Source organism: Drosophila rhopaloa, unplaced genomic scaffold, assembly GCF_018152115.1.
Source record: "Drosophila rhopaloa isolate 14029-0021.01 unplaced genomic scaffold, ASM1815211v1 contig_155, whole genome shotgun sequence".
NCBI lineage: Eukaryota > Metazoa > Arthropoda > Insecta > Diptera > Drosophilidae > Drosophila > Drosophila rhopaloa.
Genome location: NW_025335034.1, coordinates 981,750 through 1,001,460, shown reverse-complemented (window position 1 = coordinate 1,001,460; position 19,711 = coordinate 981,750). Strand labels below are relative to the sequence as shown.

Sequence of the window (19,711 nt, the reverse complement as noted above, 5' to 3'; positions counted from 1 at the left end):
AAAAGACGTGCTTAATACTTTTTATGTGTATTTCTAGACACTTGGCAAACAAAGCAAATGGTTTATGGCCCAAAAATATTGAGTTATTGCTAGAGTTATAAAAAAACATTATAACAGTGCTCCTGATATACTTGTTAAGCAAATAAAAAGCACAACACTTTATTTGACCGCGCTACTTTTGTTGTGAATTATTATTAAAAAACATTTATTAATTCCCGGCGCGACAGAGAGATAGAGGAAGAAAGTGTCTCTCTCTCACTTCCCCTCCACACACACACATACGAAGCACCTACTCAACGGCTGCTGATTTATTTCCCATAAGTCAAAGCAGGCGAGCACATAAACGCGCCGCGCCAGAGCGGGATGGCAGGCGAAAAGCGAGAGAGAACGGGGCTGGGTTATTTGTCTTGCGGCACCGCCATTATTCATTCGGCTCTTTCGCTCTCGCGTTCATTCCATTCACTGCGCTCTCTCTTTGAGCCACTGCGCTCTCGCTCTCTCACTGTGATTTTAATGGCCGCTCTGAAGTGTTTATCGTTGGCACACAATATTCGCAAAGTGGCATTTCTTATGGCCGTCTCTCTCGCCCGCCCCCTTTTTCGCTCTCTCTCTGTTCGCTCGCTCTCCCTCTTTTTTTGTTGTTGCTGTTTTCCCTGGCTTTTCCTGTTGCACTGCACTTGGCGTTTTCCAGAGGAAAACTCTTGGCTTTTCTTCTTGGCAGCAGCTGAAAAACCGCGCCACAATTGGCAAGGCTCCGCTGCCTTCTCTCGTTCTTGGCAAAACGAGTTGTTTTAAAAATTATTTACGACCGCTTCGCTGACGCTGTTCATTTTCCCCACAGCACTGATAGAAAAATTGGTCAATTAGAAAACTTCAAAAAACATAAAACATATAAATTTGATTCCCTAATTGAGCCAAAATCGATATAATCAAAATATTTAAAACATTTTTGAACAGTGGTGTAGTTTTCATCCCGACCTAACAGTAGCCACTTTCAAAATGATTTAAGAAATGTAAATATTGATTTGCTTTTTTTTCTGTGTGGAAAAACTCAAACTCACTTCCATCCTTATTCGTTCTTCTTCTTCGTGCTGGCCCTGATTAATAGTTTTATTTATTTTTAGCGCTCATCTTGCAAGTCCAAAGTCGTTTTGTCGCTTTTGTTGTCGTCGCCAGCGGAATTTATGAGTCTTTATTAAAACGCTGTATTTCTTCCCTTTCCGTCTTTATTTATTTTTTCCCTCCTTGCATTTGTTTTACCCTCTCCGGCTTTATCAGTTAAACCAAAATTTTTGTTTTTATCAAATTTCTGTCACATTTCGCTGATTTATTGGGCCCCGTAATTTATTGGTCGATATTTTCCCAAAGACTTTAATGAAGTGACCAGGGGGAAAATAAATAACCAATACTATTCATGGCTCTGCCAGAAGTGTTAATTGGTTCTGGGGACAATATTTATGGATATACGGTTTGATGGATAGTCTAGTGTAGTTGGATAGAGAACTATTTTTATTTCATTCAAGATAAAAGGAATTATAAAGGGGAACTAAATTATGAAAAGTTTGTAACATAAACTATTTGTAAGTCCATTTCAAATTGATTTTATATAAAAACCAAGAAACTTTTTAAGCCTTGCTTAAGGAATTATTTTTAATCGTTGTTGTTGTTCGTAATCCTATTATAATAATGATCAATTATTTATCTTAAATAGTTTATTTTATGAAGTATCACCAGTGAAATGGCTTTGAGTTGCGTTAACTAAAAGAATATATTATATATGTACTTATTTGATTTAAAAGTAAAAAAAGCGTTTACAAAATTACAAAATTGCTAATCACACGCATCGGTACTCGATATTTAAATGCTTTTAATTTTTAAATTGTACTCACTCTTTTCCAATGCGCCGAGCCACTTCTTATCTCTGTACGTTGACAAAGTCGGGAGTTTGGGCTGCCCAAAAAAAGCACGAAAAAAGAAGACACGACCACGACTGCCAACTGCTAACTTTTGTGCTGACCCCGCTGACCCTTTTGGGCCAACATGTGAGAACTCTGTGGCTCCAGCTGGGCATCCGATCGTGTGGCTCCGTGTCCTCGAAGAGATCATGACAAGATTTTCGTGCCCGCGCAGGAGGATGAGAAATGTGGCGAGCGACACGATATTTCTCGGCGGATTTCGGCGGGAAAACGTTGTAAATTCTCAGGCGGCACGAATTCGAACTCGAGCGGATCCCAAATAACAATCGTTAGAGTTATCCTTGACTTATGCATTGTCTTTTGGTCGTTTGGTTTTTTTTTATGGAACCGTTTTTTAAGCCAACGTCTGAGCAACACATGAGAAACATTAAAAAATCGTTCGAGTGGCGATGATCATTAACTTTTTTGCCGCCGTCAAGGTCGGTGTTTTTCCCCGAAAATTATTCCGTTCAGCCTTCGAAGCGGCGAGAAATGTGTGCAATTTTTTTACGAGGCCATAAAAAGTGCAATGTTAAGTGTCGGCGTCGTAAACAAAACGCGCGCCTTGCAGCGGAGGCAGCGCTGCTAATTTGGCCTTCCGCTGAAAATTCAGGATGCAGGATTCTGCGAGACATGGCCAGGACACACGCTGTCCTGCGACCTCTGCCCCGTGAGCCCGGTCCTCTCCTCTGCCATTTAGGTAGATGGACCAGTGCATTTGGCAGTTTTTTATGGGCCCACCGGCAGTTGGCAGCCGTCGCAGTGGCGGAAAAAAATATAACAAGCAGTCGAAAAGTCAAAAAGTAGATAGCAGCAGGTAAATGCGGCAAATTGCATTCACAGTCGCAGGCCTTCTCACCTGATGAGTTGCGAGGGGTTTGGAAATTTCAACAAAGTCACAGGAGGTTCAGTCCTTAAAAGCATTGGGAAGTCTAAGAAGTGTATCTTTCAAAATTGGAATGATGGCAAAGTGATAAAAAGGTAAACACTTTACGGGAACATTTACCTGAGGGAATAAAATAAAGAACGACATTTTGGGCTGATTAACCATTAAAGGTTTCTCATAAAATAAATCAAAAGCATTAATACATTTTCATATAAATGTATATAATTGATTAAAATAAAAAGGAAAAATTATTTATATTTTATGACGAAGATTATTAATCTTAACCGAATATACTCTTTAAATGTTTATCCTAAAAAATGTTTGCTTGTTTCAATAATTTAATTTTATAGACTATGTTTTTTGGAAAACCACTCGTAAAATAAAATACACAAGCTTAACAAATTGTACGAAACACTTTTTAGTTTGGTCTAACAAGCGAAAACTGACTGGAAAAATAGTCAGAACACAATCTTTCGACCAAGAACAAGTCGAGGCTTAGCGAAAAAAGCAAATTAACTAAGGCGCAATTCGAGTGGAAGTCTTATCAGATTTCTAATTAATTTAATTCTGCCTCGTCCGCCCAACCACTCCCTGCCGCCCCCTAAAACCTGAGTCGGCAAAAACGGCCCAGCTCAGGTGGGGGAAAACCGGCGGGAAAAGTCGGGGGAAAAGCGGGATGAGGGACGACGAACGACGGACGGTTGACTTCCTGACTCTTGTCAAAGTTTGCTGATTAAATCAGTCATAGAAATGTCGAAAGGAGAACGGAAAACGGAGAGAGACACGGCGACAAATGAAAAACCTTTAGACCAAATCAAATATTTGCCTTGGCCAGGACGGCAGACCAGCCATTTAACCGTTAGTTTTGTGGTCGTATTATGCAAAAAAAAAACACTGAAAAGAGGAGAAAAAACTATACAAAGACCACCAGCAGTTGAGGCCACGACACAGGGGGAAAAAGTTGGCTTAAACCAAACACGAAACAGTTAAGAGGGAAAAAGCCATCGTCATCGGCAATTCAAACATATGCACGCCTCTGCCGCAGTCGACGTCGCCGCCGACTGCTTAGTTAGCCTCATTTAGAAAACGTTTGTTATGCAATGCCAACATTTGTATTCGAAAATGTTTTTTATTCAGTTGTTGACTTTTTTCGTTCGCTCGCCGTTGAGTTGGCGCGGCCTAAATGGCCGACTGGGGTCTTTGGGCCTGAGAACGTCGAGGAGATGGCCGAAACGATGGCGACATGGCTTTGTGCCGACTTCAGCTGTTTTTTCCTTTGGTTTTTTTTCCTTCGCCTTTTTCCTTATGTTTTTTTTTTGCTCCCAACCCGCGCTCGAGTTTGAATTTTAAATGCAATCATTTCCTTTGCCGCAGTTGGCAACCCGTGGAGTAAGGACTTCGTGATTTTCGCTATGATTGTTTAAAATGTTAAACGGGTTAACTAACGAACCGAAGAGAAACGGCACCCATGTACATAAGAAAAAACATGCAAATTCGCTCAGTGTACGAACGGTGATTTCAATCGCTGCACGCCCGCAGAATTTCCACAAAAATTCGAAAACAAAAGTTCGTTTGATTTATGCGTCGAGCGATTTATAAAGATGTCGACTGCAAGTTTTTTTTTTCTGTTTTGATACATCTCTGTATGCTTTGAAATACAAGTATATAGGTATTTTGGGGTCCACGTTTTCGGGCACTACCTGAAACCCTCCATCAGCGGAATAAGATAAAAAATTTCGTGTTTTTTTCGTGTCCGTCGGTCGCTGTCAACCCAATTCAAATTGTGTACAAAATCGTGAGTCGCATAATTAAAATTTATTCGTTATAATCATGGCAGGAATCCGGCAATTGAGTTGTTCGGGGTAATGTGTGAGTATCGATAAGCAGTTTAAACGAGAAATTACAGAGGTGTCTACATTTTGAGACTGAAAGCTTTTAGCTCTCTTATTTTGAAATAAATATATAATCAATGTGGCATTATAAACGTAAATCTGTTAATTCCAAATCAAAGCATTTAATGGGGTTCTTTATAAAAAAAATGCTTGTCCAGATTTTCATTTCAAAGATGCAAGAATAATATGAAAAACACAATAAGTCAGTTACTTTAAGACAACTTCACTTAGCATAGATCAGTCGCATAAGCTCAGCGATGCGTAAATAATACCTAGTTAAATGCTTAAATTAATTATTGTTTATTCAGTACCAATTGAGTTTGATTAGTACTTGCCAGTCATGGCAAATCGGTGTAACGATCGATCCGAAGGCAAGTGGAGCAGTTTAAAGCCTATTTATAGACAACCAATCGATCAGCGCAACTGCAAAATCATGGCGCCAGTTAGGCAGGCTGAAAATCGGGGGAAAAGCGGGGAAAATTGCGGTGAAAAGCCGCCAATCTGTCGCAGCCACTTGAGTCAAGTGGTCAGGGCCGCTGCCATTTTCGGTTGCGATGCGAAAAACTTTACAATGGCAATTAAAAGTAATTACCCAGGCCATTAACGCAGCGGCAACTGCAGCAGATACCAAAAACGGAAAAACGCCGACTAAAAGCCGAAGAAAAGAGGCAGTCGAACCACGAAAAAAAAGTACACGTAATTTATTTGTCATCAATCGGCTGGCAATAAGTCAGACAATCACAAAAATGCTGTCAACATTAAGACATGTGAATACGAATACATTTTGCAGCAGCAGCAGCAACAGCAGCAACATTGTGGTTGCATTTTGCCGAGACGATGGCGATGGCGACAAACGGCGGAGACGACGTCGCCAGCATTTCAAGATTTATGGGCGTGTAACCTGTTTCTTTAATTGCACATTTGCAGCCCCAAACGACGACAGCAGCAATAGCAACAGAAACAAAAAACGTGAAAAATGAATTAAATAAAACTGCATACAAAGCAAACGGAACGATTTAAAAATGAACTGAAAACAGTAGCAAAAACACTCCGAATCCGAAGCGAACAAAAGCAGCGGCAAAGGCACAAAAAGCGCTGATTTAATTCGCCTTTTTTGCTTTTGTCGCTTGGCTGCACTGCATCAAATCTGAAAATCTGGAGGCTGCCAATGCAAAGAGAAAAGGTCGCAGATTCGTCAACGAGCCCCAGTCCGCCATTCGGCGCCATTTTTGGGCTATGGCTTTTCCTTTTTGCGACAGTGCAGCTGCAACATCGTTAGTGGGTCTCCAAATACGTGAATGCAATCCATCATTAAATTCTATTACCGGCAACCGTTTAGGTAATTTCGACTTCAAATTCTACTTTACGGCGTACTCGCTGAATTAAATTCAATTTGCCTTCGAATTAAGCCTTGCTTGAGGAAATCCGTCTTTTAAACATCTCATCTCAAAATTGCTACATTAATCAATTGCTGCACAATAATTTATTTTGCGACATGAAATATGCTTTGATACGTTTGATTTGTACAATTTAAATAATCCAGGAAAATTTGTATATGCTTTGAGACATTGTTATTGTAATAATGAGGCAGGTGTACAACTTTAAAGACTTTTTAGCAAGATCGGAAATGCGGAACATACATTTGTTGTTATTTTTGAGACATACATTTAAGCCCATTTCATCTCTATAGTTTCTTGATTAAGAGAGTTTCTTCTGATAAAAATGAATTACAAAAACGTATTATAAAACACAATAACGAAGTTTGATGACGAAGTTTGGTCATCTAAATAATTACAAACATACATCAGCTAATTTTATAATGCTATGGAAAAAATAAGGACCCAACAATAAGCGCCTCATCCTTGGGCTTTGGCAAACACAAGCCGAACCGAACCGAAACTCAATGAAAACTTGCAGGCAAACAACATACCAATAACAGTTTTGAGTTTCATGTTTTTGTCGAATTAAAATTTGCTACAAGGCACGTCTCGGCGAGAGCGCCAAAGTTTGCTGCCGCTGATCCTGGGTATTCAGCAAAAGGATGGAAGGAGGACAAGGACGACGACGAGGACGAGGACAAGGACCCTACCCCATGCACTCCACTCCTTTTGCCGGCTTGCTTAGTTATTCATGTACATTTGTATCCTGCGCATAAAATTGCGGCTGCGGCTGCTGTGCGGAAAGGCAGCAGACAAATAGTAATGAAAACTCTTCTCGACTGCCAGGACACTATTTCTTCCGCTCGTATCGCCCCATTGTTGCAAACGGCAGCGGCAACATTTCGACATAATGTAAACTAATTAAAATTCAAAAGCCATAAACAGATTTTGCCAATAAAACTTTGCCAGCTAAATATTTTTTGCACACACCAAGACGGGGGAGTGGGGAAGGGGGGTCGAGATCCTCCCTGTGGAGGGAAAACAAAGAAAACTTCAGACAGGATTTTTGGCTTCAAGTTGGCTGCTATTCGCATTTTCTTGTCTTGCCGCCTCGGGCCAGAAATCTCCAGTTAAAGGCAAAGGCTGCCTTAAAGTTTCGGCTCGCATCTCCAAGATACATTCCCACTTGTTTTTGTTGCCATTGTGCATTGTTGTATCTGCGGAGATGTATAGATACGCCAGCAGATAGATGTGCATATACCACATAGAGTGTGTGTGCCGGGGGATGCAGCTCGAGTCGAGTGCAGGAAGTGAAACGTAGGAAGTGTGGCCAACAACATTTTATACTCGAGCGCATAATATTCATATGCAGGCCATAAAAAACTTTGGCAGCTCAACGAGAGATCTTCTTCCGACGTACCGACACCCCCTCCAGGTTTCACCCCCCTCGGAGACACGAACAGTGGGCCTTAAAGTGGGGAAAGCTTAGGTGTTTAAAGGGTTTAAGGATGTCTCGAATCAGTATTTTTAACTGAAACCAATATTTCGAATAACATATCGTAGGATTAAAGTTTTAAGAAAAATATTTAAATTTAAAAATATCTAAAAATAACATGACTTTCCAAATAAATATTAATAAATAATAACAAACTTAAAAGAAAAGTTAAATGAAAAATAAATGATTAGTACTTGTTGCTAACACTTTTCATAAATTATTGAATCTATCAATAGAAAATTAAAGTAAAGGTTTAAAATTAAAGTAAAGGTTTTAAAGTAAAGGTTTGGTTTTTTTAACCAAATTGACATGATTTTTAAAAGTATCCATTTAATATTAATCTTATAATATCCGGTCCGCTACGATATTAAACCAAATATTTTACACTTAAATATAACTATGTGGGTTTGTTTTGATTAACTTTTGCCTATAAGTTCCCATAGTGGCCCATAATGCAACGCTCGATAGTTGGGCAGACATTTGTGCAATATACGAGAGTCGAGTCGAGTTGAGAGCCAAACCGCCCCCTCGTCCCGCCCCCGCCCATTGCCGCCGCCCCCTTTGACCCCTCGTGTCCCGATTGTTTGTGTTGGCTGCTGAACAATTGAAGTTCGCCGGCGCAAATATAAAAAGTGAGCAAGAGCCAGAGATATATGTATATATGCGGGGGAAAGAGAGAGCGAGTCGCAGCTGATGGTTGTTGTTGCTGTCGGTGGTGGCGGTGGTGCAACGCCTCCATTTGCAAACTGTGGGCCAAAGTTGGAAAACGGGAGCGGCAGGAGCTTAACTTAACTTTGCTTTTACTGCGATAAAATGAAAATTGCACACGCGCCATAAATAAGGATTCTCACAAGGATAATTTATAAAACTTTGCTCACAAGCGTTTTACTTATGAGAAGCGAGCGACGCCAGACAACGTACTCCACACCTAAAAGGACGAAAAGGGGGATTCCCTGCACTGAAAAAAACCCATCTGATATACTACAGAGTGCGCATGGTTGGTGTCAGTCGACCGAAAAATCGGATAAATAATTATATCTTTTAAGATGATTACACATTCAAACAATTGATTTAATAGGTGTGAGCACCAACATGTTATTAGTTATGCTTAAATTCATTTATTAACATCTATATTTGCATGGGTTTCTACATTGTTCTTGTTGTATGCTTTATATAGTTAATATATATTTTTTAAAAAGAAGATAAAATGACCTTTCTGCAAAAAGAGAATACGATGTGATTTTTAGATCAGATTATTTCAGATTATTTCGAGTATATCAAATTGTTCTATGAAACAGTTACATTTTAAACTATTAAAATGGTGTATCTCATCTTTTATAAAACAAATTAGAGAAGCAAAGAGAAAAGCTCTTTTGGCATGATCTTTCCCTGTGTACTCGGTTTCATTGCACTTCGCCCTAACCATTCGTCCAGCCGCTAGTGAAGTTTGTAAATTCCACAGGAGTTGGGACCGTGACGTATGCACCAGTACCTGACCCTGCCGCTAACCCCAAGCCCCCCGCCATTGGTGACCCCGCCACCTCTGGAAATGGCCGAAATATCCGTAATGGCCAAAATCCCGGAATCTGTCGGCCTGGGACGCACTCCGGCATTGTAATCGATGTGCGAAATAAACAAAAGCGGACATAATTATCGAGTTATCGCGCGGCGCCTTGCTGCGGGTGTGCCTATCCCCCGAAACCCCCTCGCAGCCCCCACCATACCCCAAGGGGGAGGGGGGCTCGAAATGAATGGAACTAAGCCCGCACCGAAAATGTTCGTTACGACGGCAACGCATCGATATTTATGATGTCATGGATTTTATTGTTGCCTGCTGCAAAATATTCATATGCACACAGTGCCGGCCAAGAGTCCTTTCTGGCCCGAAACCCCACCCGTGACCGCCCCGACCCGCACCCCTTCCAACCCCCCTTCACACACGGAAACAGTAAAATGACCATCAGCAGTACAGGATGTAAATTTTGCAGTAAAACGAGACAACGCACAAGGATATGAATGGGGCAGAAAGAGTGGAAGGATAGTGGGTGGTTATTGACGTCGGCGATAAGGCGGAAAACAGGGGGAGGGCCGGAGAAGGAGGACGAGGACGAGTACGAGTAGGAGAGATTGCGATAGTCCGGCAGGATGTTCGGAGTCAAATTTGAGCAGGTCGTGGCCCCATCACCACCCCCTCGAGGTCAGAGGGCAATAAAATGTTGCCGATATTATTTCGCTGTTGCTGCTGTTCTATTTTTTTTACCCCCCGGTTTTTTGGCCTTCCTTTGTTTGCCGAGCAGTGTGTGTGTGGGTGTGTGTGTATGCCTATTGCCAAGTTTGACGGGGTCCAGCATCAGTTAAGCGCCCAGCAGCAACAGAATCATCGGAAGTTGCACATATGCCTCGGACCCGGTCCAATGATGCGGGTTCGTTGGTGTTGCTGCACTTGAGTTATGCGCATAGATTGAAAATCGTCGATAACCGAAAAAGAATCGCACGAAATGCAGCAACAAACACGCGCTTTGCAATTGTTTGTTGGGCGGGCCGGGCTTGCCCCACCTACCGCAGGGGGCGTGGCCACACGAAGTTTGCAGCGCGTGATGCAACACGCCATTATAAAGTTATTAAAAGGGAACACACCACACCAAAGAGATACCAAAACAAGCCTGGAACAGGTAGTTAAATGAGTTGGGGCGGCCCAAAAGTTGTGCAAATATTTCTGGGACAGGTGCATTAATGAGGGTGAGACAATCTTAATTAGCCAAAGAATTGGCTTCAAAATAAAGCGAATAGCTGGTGTAGTATTAAATATAATAATAAGGAACACTCATCGAAAGTAAATTATTTTGATAAAGTAAATTTAAGATAAGATAGTGCAGAATTCCTGAAGAGCATTGTTAAACAAACTAATAATTTTATAAAATTATCAAGTTTTTAAAGATGATGCAAAATTATTGCATTGTATTTTTTATTAAACTTTTTTAGTATAAAAATATATTTTGTAAATAACTGGAAATGTTCAACATTTATTCTTTACATGCATTTCTTTTATTTTTTGTTACAAAATATTTTCCATACCTTCTGTTGACAGTCAACAATGCCACAAAAATCGAAGAAGGAGAGCGAATTTGCAACAATGCAGAAATTGTTTATGAGATTAAGCCCATAAACTGCAAAAATGCATTTTAATTGAAGTGCAGCTTTGGGACTTAATAATATTTCGATTTTTGCCCTTTTTGCAGCATCCACAGTGACCGATAGTAAATTTTGCAATATCGGGGCACAAAAAAGGAGTTGGTATAAAATAAAGCGAGAGGCCCTGGACAATGGCGTTGATTGTTTGAACTCGGTCCGGCGCTTCGATGAATGTTTTTTCCATCATCTTTTTTTTCGCAATAAATTGGCAATAAGCGTAAATTGTAGGGATTTATTCATGGCGCTCATATGAGCAAAATAAATTCGTTTTTTCACCCATCAAATGGAGTAATGAGATTAATTAACAGTGGTGATGAAGCCGAGATAGTTTGTAATTTGTATTTCCCAAACGGATGCGGATGCGGCATTCAAGATGGAAAGGAAATGCTTTCAGACAAGGCGCTAATTGTCCTGCGTCCTTGAGGGAGACCTCATAAATACTCCATGTTTTGCATGAATTCGAAATGAAATGTTGTCTGAGCCGAAAATACAGCAGAAGAGGGCATTTAATTTGTATGGAATCCATCAGCGATCCTTTGTCTTGTTTAGCACTACGAAAAACCTAGCAGAAAAAATAAAATAGGGGAAGCCAGACGACAAGAGGAAACCTCCAGCTAGCCAACTCCTTGCTGCTTTCATGGCTCTGTTCAAAATTACCATCAAGTTGACAGTTCTATGGCGCGTTGACAGTTCACACAAACACACAGTTGCACATATGTAAATGTCGCCAACTCGTTGGCTCATTCTTGTGGAAAATGTTTTTCTGCACCGCAAAACGGAAGGAAGGAACTACTGGGCAAACGAAACGAAATGAAGAATGTGCTGAAAAAATAGGAAAAGGGTGGAAAATGCGATGGCCATGCTTTGCCTCGACTTGAAAATGCAAATAAATGTAAGGTTTTGTCATTTTTTTAGTCCTTCCACGTCACGAATTCGTCACCGTCCACGTGAAGTACACTACCCCATCTCCACATTTATTTTTTCTATATCCACCGCAGTCTGGCACTATTTTTGTCGTTGGCATTTAAAGTGTCACATTTAAATGGGATTTTTATTCGGTCCTAGCCACGCAAATGTGTGAATTTTTGTCGCGCCTGGGTTGGAATTTTAAAATGGGCTCCCACCTTCCCCCTTTGACTCGTCTTTCATTTTCAGTGGCCGCGGATAAAAGTCACTCAGGTGTTAAAATACTACTGCACTCGTTGTCACCAGATTGAAAGAGTGGAAACTGAATTGCATATAGGGGATATTTCAAAGTCATCTTAGTTCTCTACTCTACATAAATCTTTATTTATTTATAGATACTCCAAATCAGATAGTGGTAAAGCATGAATTTAATTTAGTTTATTTTCTTAACTTATTAACCTTATTTTTGGGATAATAAAGAGAACTGATTTGGTTTATAGCTTTTAATTGCATAAAATAGAGCCTACTTTAATTATACAAAAATAGTTTCCGGTGAAATACTCACTTGAAGGAAACGAAATCTTAGGTTACAAATAAGAACAACTTGGATTTCCATATGATAGAAATACATATCCCCCTTTTAACAACAGATCGCTTATGGGCAATGAGAAACTGATAAACCTCAAGAGACTTGGAAAATGCCATGTCTTATCGCTGGAGATAATTGTCAGGCCATAAGAGTCATTCGAACTCCAATTACAAGCAGTGCTATCTGCCTCCTTTGCTTTTCGTTAAAAAAGGAAAATGGAAACATCCTTGATCCTTGTCTTTGGGAAACATGGCAGCCATTATTCAAGGGCCGCGCACACAAATGTCGCTATTTTTGGTCGATTTCGTTGTTCGAGTACTTCCCACCACTTCTCCGCTTTCTCCGCCTTTCTCCTGCTCTTTCTCCCGCTGCAACTGAATGTCTCACTAACTAGCGCATATGCGCACATTTCCCACACTCACACATCCACACACAGGGGGTTATGGACTAAGTACCCTTGAGCCGGCTACAACATGTTCCAATCATAAATCATAATTCAATATGGAGTACTCCCCCAACCCCGAAATATATATATATATGTATGTATGGGCAGAGCCTGAACATGCCTTACAAGCATTCAAATGAAATATGCATTAAAATTGCCTACCAATTGGTAAAATAAAACCCGATCGGTTCTGGGGTTACTCCAAAAACGAAATGAACAGTTGTGGGCTATATTTTTCCGTAGAAATTCATTTGCAACTGACACCGCAATGTTTTATTCTTCTTCAAAAAGGGAACCAGACTTAGTTAAGTGCTAATTGCCTTAAATCACAGGAGGATTTCGGTTGTCTGGCAAGAACATGCTATGTGGTCACTTAAATTTTAGAGTTTTAAGCAAATCCCAAGTATCTTTGGCAGTGTTCGAGGTATTAGCTAAACATCGGCTAACTAAAAACCCAAAAGCTACCATAAATTGCCATTGTGATCCTGGTTTTGGCATGCGAGTCGAGCCAAAAGATTGTCCAGACATCGCAGGCAGATTAGGTCGAGGATTAAGAGACTGCTCACATGGTTATGCAATATGCACTCCAGTCCTCCTCGATCAATTCCCAGGCCCACAAAGAAACTTGGCAATAGTTCGATGACACCGCGGCAAGCTGAAAGTTTCAGGTAGGAGCTGCCCCAAGATTTAAAAGTAAAAATAGCTCCTTATTCATCTTCGATACACGAGGCAGCTGGAAAGGAAGTGGGTCTGGGGACTGGAGACTGGACACCATTCCCATTCCAAAGCCATTTCCATAGCCATTTCCATTCCTATTCCCGGAACGTGCAATGGCAACTCGCATGTTGCATGTTGCACGTTGCATGTTGCACCGCGTGCTGCTTTATTTGCATACGAGGGGCAGACAGATGGTGGAGATTGTTTTCGGGTGTAGGTGAATACAAGCCAAATGCAAATCAGAAGGCAGCCAGAAGCTGCAACGGCGGGAGAAATTCAGGTTTCAACATAAGGAGGTAGGGTGAAAATAGGGAGATATTGGGAGATAAAGCAATAGGTATTAAAACTGTATGGAGAACGCTAGGTATTTACCTTTATTTATCTCTTTATTTTGGTAAAAACCCATTTAATATTAGTAATATAAAGAGAAATAGAAAACTGTATCTTAAATAAATATGTTTAGATGCCAACTAATAGAGTTTCAAAGTAATTTAAACGTTTTTAATAAAATCGTACAGATTGCATTTACTCCAACAAATAAATCAGAAAAGCTTATTGAATTTGTAATATAATAAAAATAGGCAATTTTGAGAAATAAAAGACTTAAAAATTAAGAATTGAAAGTTTCTTAAATATATAAACTATATAAATCTTTTATTCTTAAGTGTTGCTTAACCTTCAGCTTCTAGTCTGTTCTTCCTTTGTATAGGCCTTCTATATCCTTGTGTGTGTATGTATATTGTGCGACCTAAACACGTATAGAATCTTTCCCATATGTGAGTTCCATCTTCAATCGCCTCTCCTCCGATTCCAGAGTTCGAATCGCTGTCGGACTTGCCAAAAGATTGGCTTTTGAGATATGCCCACAATAAAACACACAAATAAAACTTGCAAACCTGCAGCAACTGCGACTCACCTTTGCCTGCCCCCTGCCCCTTTGCCCCTTGCCCCTTTGCCACCCGAAGACCCCCCCGTTTTCCCCGCCGTTAACCCCTTTTTTTGCCTGAGTGTTTTGGCTTCTTGGTTGCGTTTTCTTCTGCTCCTCTGTTGGCGGCAAACCTTTTGTTTATTTTATTATCTTTGGCTATTTGGCTGCTCCGTGTGCTGTGCCGCCCCCTCACCCCTCTCCCTCCCCCCTGCAGCTGCTCTTCTTTGTATATGGAGTGTGGCGAAAACGCTTAAAACGAAATTTATTTAGTCGGCCCAAACGGAGGTCGCGCAAGATTCGCAATGCGACAAAAATGCGACTAAAAATAAAGCAAAAACGACACAAAGTGAGCAGAAAATGCCAGTGGGAAACTAAAAATAAATAGATATAGAAAGGCGTCGCGGAAAAATTAATTTTATTTCATATTTGTGTGTATATTCTGAGTGAGCCATTTTTTGGAGGGCTTTAAATAGCCGCCGAATCGAAATCAGAATCAGAATCTCGATCCGAACCAGAATCAGAATCAGCTGCCAAATCCAATTTTATGATGGCGCGCAGGCATTTGCATAAATGTTTTTGGGGGGGGGCGAAAGAGACGGCAGTTGTGCAGGGCGAAAGAGATGGGCATATGGCGTACAACAACGCAGCATGTGGCAGCCTTGTTGAAGTTGTTCATTCGCGGGGGGCTTGCCAGGGGTGGGGGGATAGGTCCTATATAGGGAACTGGACATTGGACATCGGACATTGCATTGCATTGCATTGCATGTTCGCCGTGTTTCGCAATTCTCGCATGCAACAGCAAACAGCACGCGAAGACAGATTAGAAACGGAGTAGCAGGGGACTGCGGGGGGTTAAGGGGGCTAAAGGGGGTTAAGGGGCCATAGGGGGTTAAGGGAGCCGTCTGTTATCATTGCACAAACACAGCGGGCAGCTGCAGTCGCGAATTCGAAAAGCCTCAACTGCAACTGAGCCCCGAATTGAATGCTGAGGCTTACAGCCCACATGATCCAATCCGATCTGGCCTGACTATGTGCTAAATGAATTCTGGTGGCTATGCAAACAGAAATCAAACAGATATCATCAATTTTAACATATTTTCAATCTTATTTTTATTGTTATAAATAAATTAAAGCATTCGTGATTACTTAAACAAAATACAGCAAAACACAACATTGTTTTAAACTTTATGCTTCCAATAATATTGCAACTTTATTCATTTAAAATAAGATAAATAAATTCATAAATTAAATTTTACTCTAAATTATACAACATGATATAAGAAGTCAACTCCCAAATTCAATACCTAACTAAATATCTAAAAAACAATTTGAATAAATCTTTAAAGTCATTGCAAAACATTTCAGAAATAAATAGTGAAATAATTTAGCGATATTTATGGAACTTTAACCAATTTAAGTTTCAACATAAACAACCAAAACTTTTGGGTAGCGCAGTCTTAAATCTCGAGAACGTAAATGTTGGCCATTGAATGGGGGATTGCGCTGAAATATTTGCTTAAGTAAAGGCAATGAACAGCAAAGCATATTCTTTAAGGAGTATCTTCATTACTCTATCCCTTGGTTCTCCGCACAGTCCCGCTCAACCCTTTTTGCCTTTCGCAAGTTTAACTGCATTCTGGTAAAAAATTTGCATATGCCGCCTGTCGACGTCGAGGCAAAAACTTCTTAGCAATTCTGCTTCTTTTGTTTGGCTTTCAGCGCTTCAGTTTTGTTTTGTTTTGCTCCACTTGCTCCTCCTTGTTGTTTTCCCATTCGCAACTGTTGGCATTTCCATTTTGGCGGGTATGGGAAAACCCGAATGGAAATACGAGCCAGCAATTTCTTTAATTTTCTAAACGATTTTAAATTTATTGCCACGTCTCGCGAGGCTCCTTCAATTATATTCGAAATCGGCTGCAGGTTGGAGCCTCAGTCTCTCTGCCTGTACTTTTCCGGCTTGTTAGTTGAAGCTGCAGAAATTGCAATAATGTTAATTTCTTGCAGCCAGCCGCCATGTTGCCATGTTGCCGCTGCAACAGCAGCCGCCGAAAAGGGTTTAATTTCATTTCGAGTTTCCAGGCCCTCCTCCGGGGGCTCCCCTTAACCCCTAAGTGTGTGCTTATGCAGGAGCAGACCTCGTTGGCTGCGGCTCTGTTATCTGCGAAACTCCATTAGAAAGGCAAAGGAAGCAAATGGCAGCTAACGAAGGCCAACACAAAGGAGCCGGGCGAGGGGCACAGTGGCAGGATGGCAGACGGAGCTACAAAAAAAAGAGAAAAAAGAAACCAACGAACGAACGACGTCGCTTAACGACTTTAAAGAAAAATTAAAAACATCCCAAAAGGAATACATCTTCGCCCTGCCGCATACATCGGAGATACATGAGCACTTTGGAATGGGAATGGGGAGCTGGGCACTGAGAACCGGGCATCGGACATCGGGCATCGGACATCGGGAACTGGGAATCGGGAATCGGGGACCCCGATGTGGCTGCTGCCTCGACCGTTCTGTTGCATGTTGTCCATCCAACATCCAACATCCAGCATCCCATCCGTCCGCAAGTCCGTCCTGCGGTCCGCTCAACATTGTTAGTGGCTCTCGAATTTATTTTAACGAACTAGTTTGGTCACTTCATACAACATTTTTTGCTGGCGGATTCCTCACTGCTTGGCTGCATTTGCTTCGGGTTATAAAATATATTCGCCTTATATAAATAAATAAATTGGTAAATGGCGTTTCATTTGGAGCTCCATCCTCCATACGCCGCCGTTGCTGATGCGATGATAAATGCGACAAAAACCTGTCGCAGTTCCCTCTGACCAGCAGCAAATTGAATTTATTTGCTCGCAAATGTCGCAAGATGGAGTTAAGGCCAAAACGGGAACAACAGAAATGGTAAAAAAAGGCGAAAAGCAGACAACAGCAGGGAAGAAATCTAAAAGAGAGGTTGCCTTTTATGGCTTACAGCGGTTTGGGCTTGTCTGATTGCCAGCAATGTCGAGTATTTGGCGGATGCCGGCAGCTCGATGGGAAAAACTGGAGGATGTGGGGGAATCGAGGCCGAGATCATTGTCTGCTGGCTGGGGAATTGTCAATCATCGTGCCAGCATGCGGGTTCCAATGGAGACAAATCTTAGGCCGTATGGAGAAACGTAGCCACACACAAAAGAAATAACCACTTTGACTTAAAACAATCGGTGGCTCATCGGGCTATGGAAATATGCATAATTTACAAATAACATAATCCAAATGATAGCATGTTTAATTAGTTATTTTAAAAATGACAAACTTATAAAAATAATATTATTAATTATTGGCATTTAAATATATATAGGCATACACTTAAGAATGTTTTTCCATATAAAATATGTAGACTTAAATTTTGTTGTTGTGCAAAATAATCTTGAAGCTATTAAAACACTACTCTTGTTTACGTTTTCATCCAAGTTTATCGATCTCTTACTCACTCTTCTTGAATACAAAAGCAGCATAAAGTGTGTTACATAATGCACCCGAATCATGAGATAAACGAAACGGAACCACTTTTCATTCTTTTCTTTCCCTTTTATTTATTTATTTTTTTGGGTGCTGCATGATGAGCAACATCAGCAGCAAATAAAAAGCAACAAAATCGCACCCAAAATGCTTAACGAGCAGAGCAAGCACTTGCAAAATGCTCAAAAGCAAAAGCGAGCAGCTAAGAATTATTTACTTCAAATTCCAAGTGCAACATAGAATTCGTGCAGCGGCAGCAACATGCAATGCACGGCAGCAACATGTTACCAAAAGGAGCAGAATGCCCGGCAGGGGGAGGGGTTTGGGGCAACAGCAGCAGCTAAAACGCCGATAAAAGCAACGATGGCAGTTCAGCTTCGTTTGCTGCTCAGGCGGCCATGTTGCTGATTGCCATTGCCGTTGCCGTTGCTGTTGCTGTTGCCGGTTGCTGTGTTGCTGCTGCAGCGGCAACTCATTGCAAATGCAGCCCAACTGCGCGCCTTTCTCAAGACTTGGTTTCGGCGACGTTCGGCCAGCATCATTACTTCCATTCAAGCTGTTTGGCTTGGCGTGTACATAAAAAAATACAAAAAAATACGAAAAAAATAAAAAAAGGCCAGCATAAAAAAAACGCTGCATGCCGGCGCTGATGTTGCTGCTGCGTTGCCCCGACCTCAAGCATTTTGGACAGTGCGACTGGGCAGCAGGAATTGTTGCCATTGCATGTTGCCGTTGTGCTGTTGCTGTTGCAGCTCCCAAATAAAGCAAACGCATTGCGAATTCCTCTTGGCTGGCTTTTTTCGCCGCTGCCTTTTAATGATTTAAAATTCCATTTTAAGAATTTTATACTTAATGATGTGTTTTGCGTTGTATAGCATCGTTGTCCGAGATCCCCCTGCGATCCCCTGCCCCGCCGCCTCTGGCAAATGGCGATTGTCGTCGTCGTCGACTTTGCTTTTGATCTAAACGCTGCGTGCTTTTCGTAAATTGCTTTTCGTTGTCGTCGTTTGGGTCTCTTGGGCTCTTACCTTTTGTGGAAGCCGCATGAAATGTGTGCGAGTTTCGTCTTCCTTTTCGTTTCTTTTTTTGTTGGTCGGGCAAAAAGGCAGCAGAATTAAATGCAATTGCAATTTGCAGGCATGAAATCGCAGCAACCAAAATATTTGAAACTAGATTTATGGTCCCTGCTGCCGCTGTAAATCAAATTCCGATTTTTTGGCAACTGTTGCAAAATTTCCCAAATTCTATTGACGCATGCAAATTTCACGGCGCACCGCCCGCTGGCTTTGTTTTTGTCACCGCCGACAGCAGGTACGGAAAATTCCCTGCCAAGTGCGTGCGGAAATATGAATTTTCATAATTTTCGCACAGTCTGCGGTTGGCGAAAAAAGGTCGACTTCTGAACGGTCATAAAACAGCTGCAGCGAATTTTTCATATCTTTTTTTGTTTGTCCTGTTCTGATAAAAACTACAGGACAATGGCAAAGGTAAAAAGGTTTCCCTCTTGCGTCTTTTGAGATGTTTAGAAAGTGCGTTACATGCCTTGCTTGGAAATTGGCACATGACTCTGTGATTTATGGCTGGAGAAATTGATTCCGGTGACTGTAGGTCACAGTTCAGAGTTCGCAGTACCAATTGCAATTTTCTCCGGGCCCTTGGAGCTCCAGTTGTGGAGCACTGCAGTTGGCGGCATAAAAATTCAATTATCACTTAATAACAAGAGAAAATGAAAATTGCGTGCGGCGCTGCACAGTTGCTGCTGCAGTTACACATTGTTATTGCTGCCGTGGGGCAGTTGCAGTTGCAGGTGGCCAGCGGCAACATTTGCACTT

At 41.3% G+C, this 19,711-nt stretch overlaps 1 protein-coding gene across 3 annotated transcripts in view; it reads left to right on the top strand.

Annotated features, from left to right (window-relative positions):
- The window catches only part of LOC108038629 (homeotic protein ultrabithorax), an 82,821-nt gene that overhangs the window by 34,368 nt on the left and 28,742 nt on the right, over nucleotides 1-19,711 (top strand). The window lies entirely within an intron of this gene.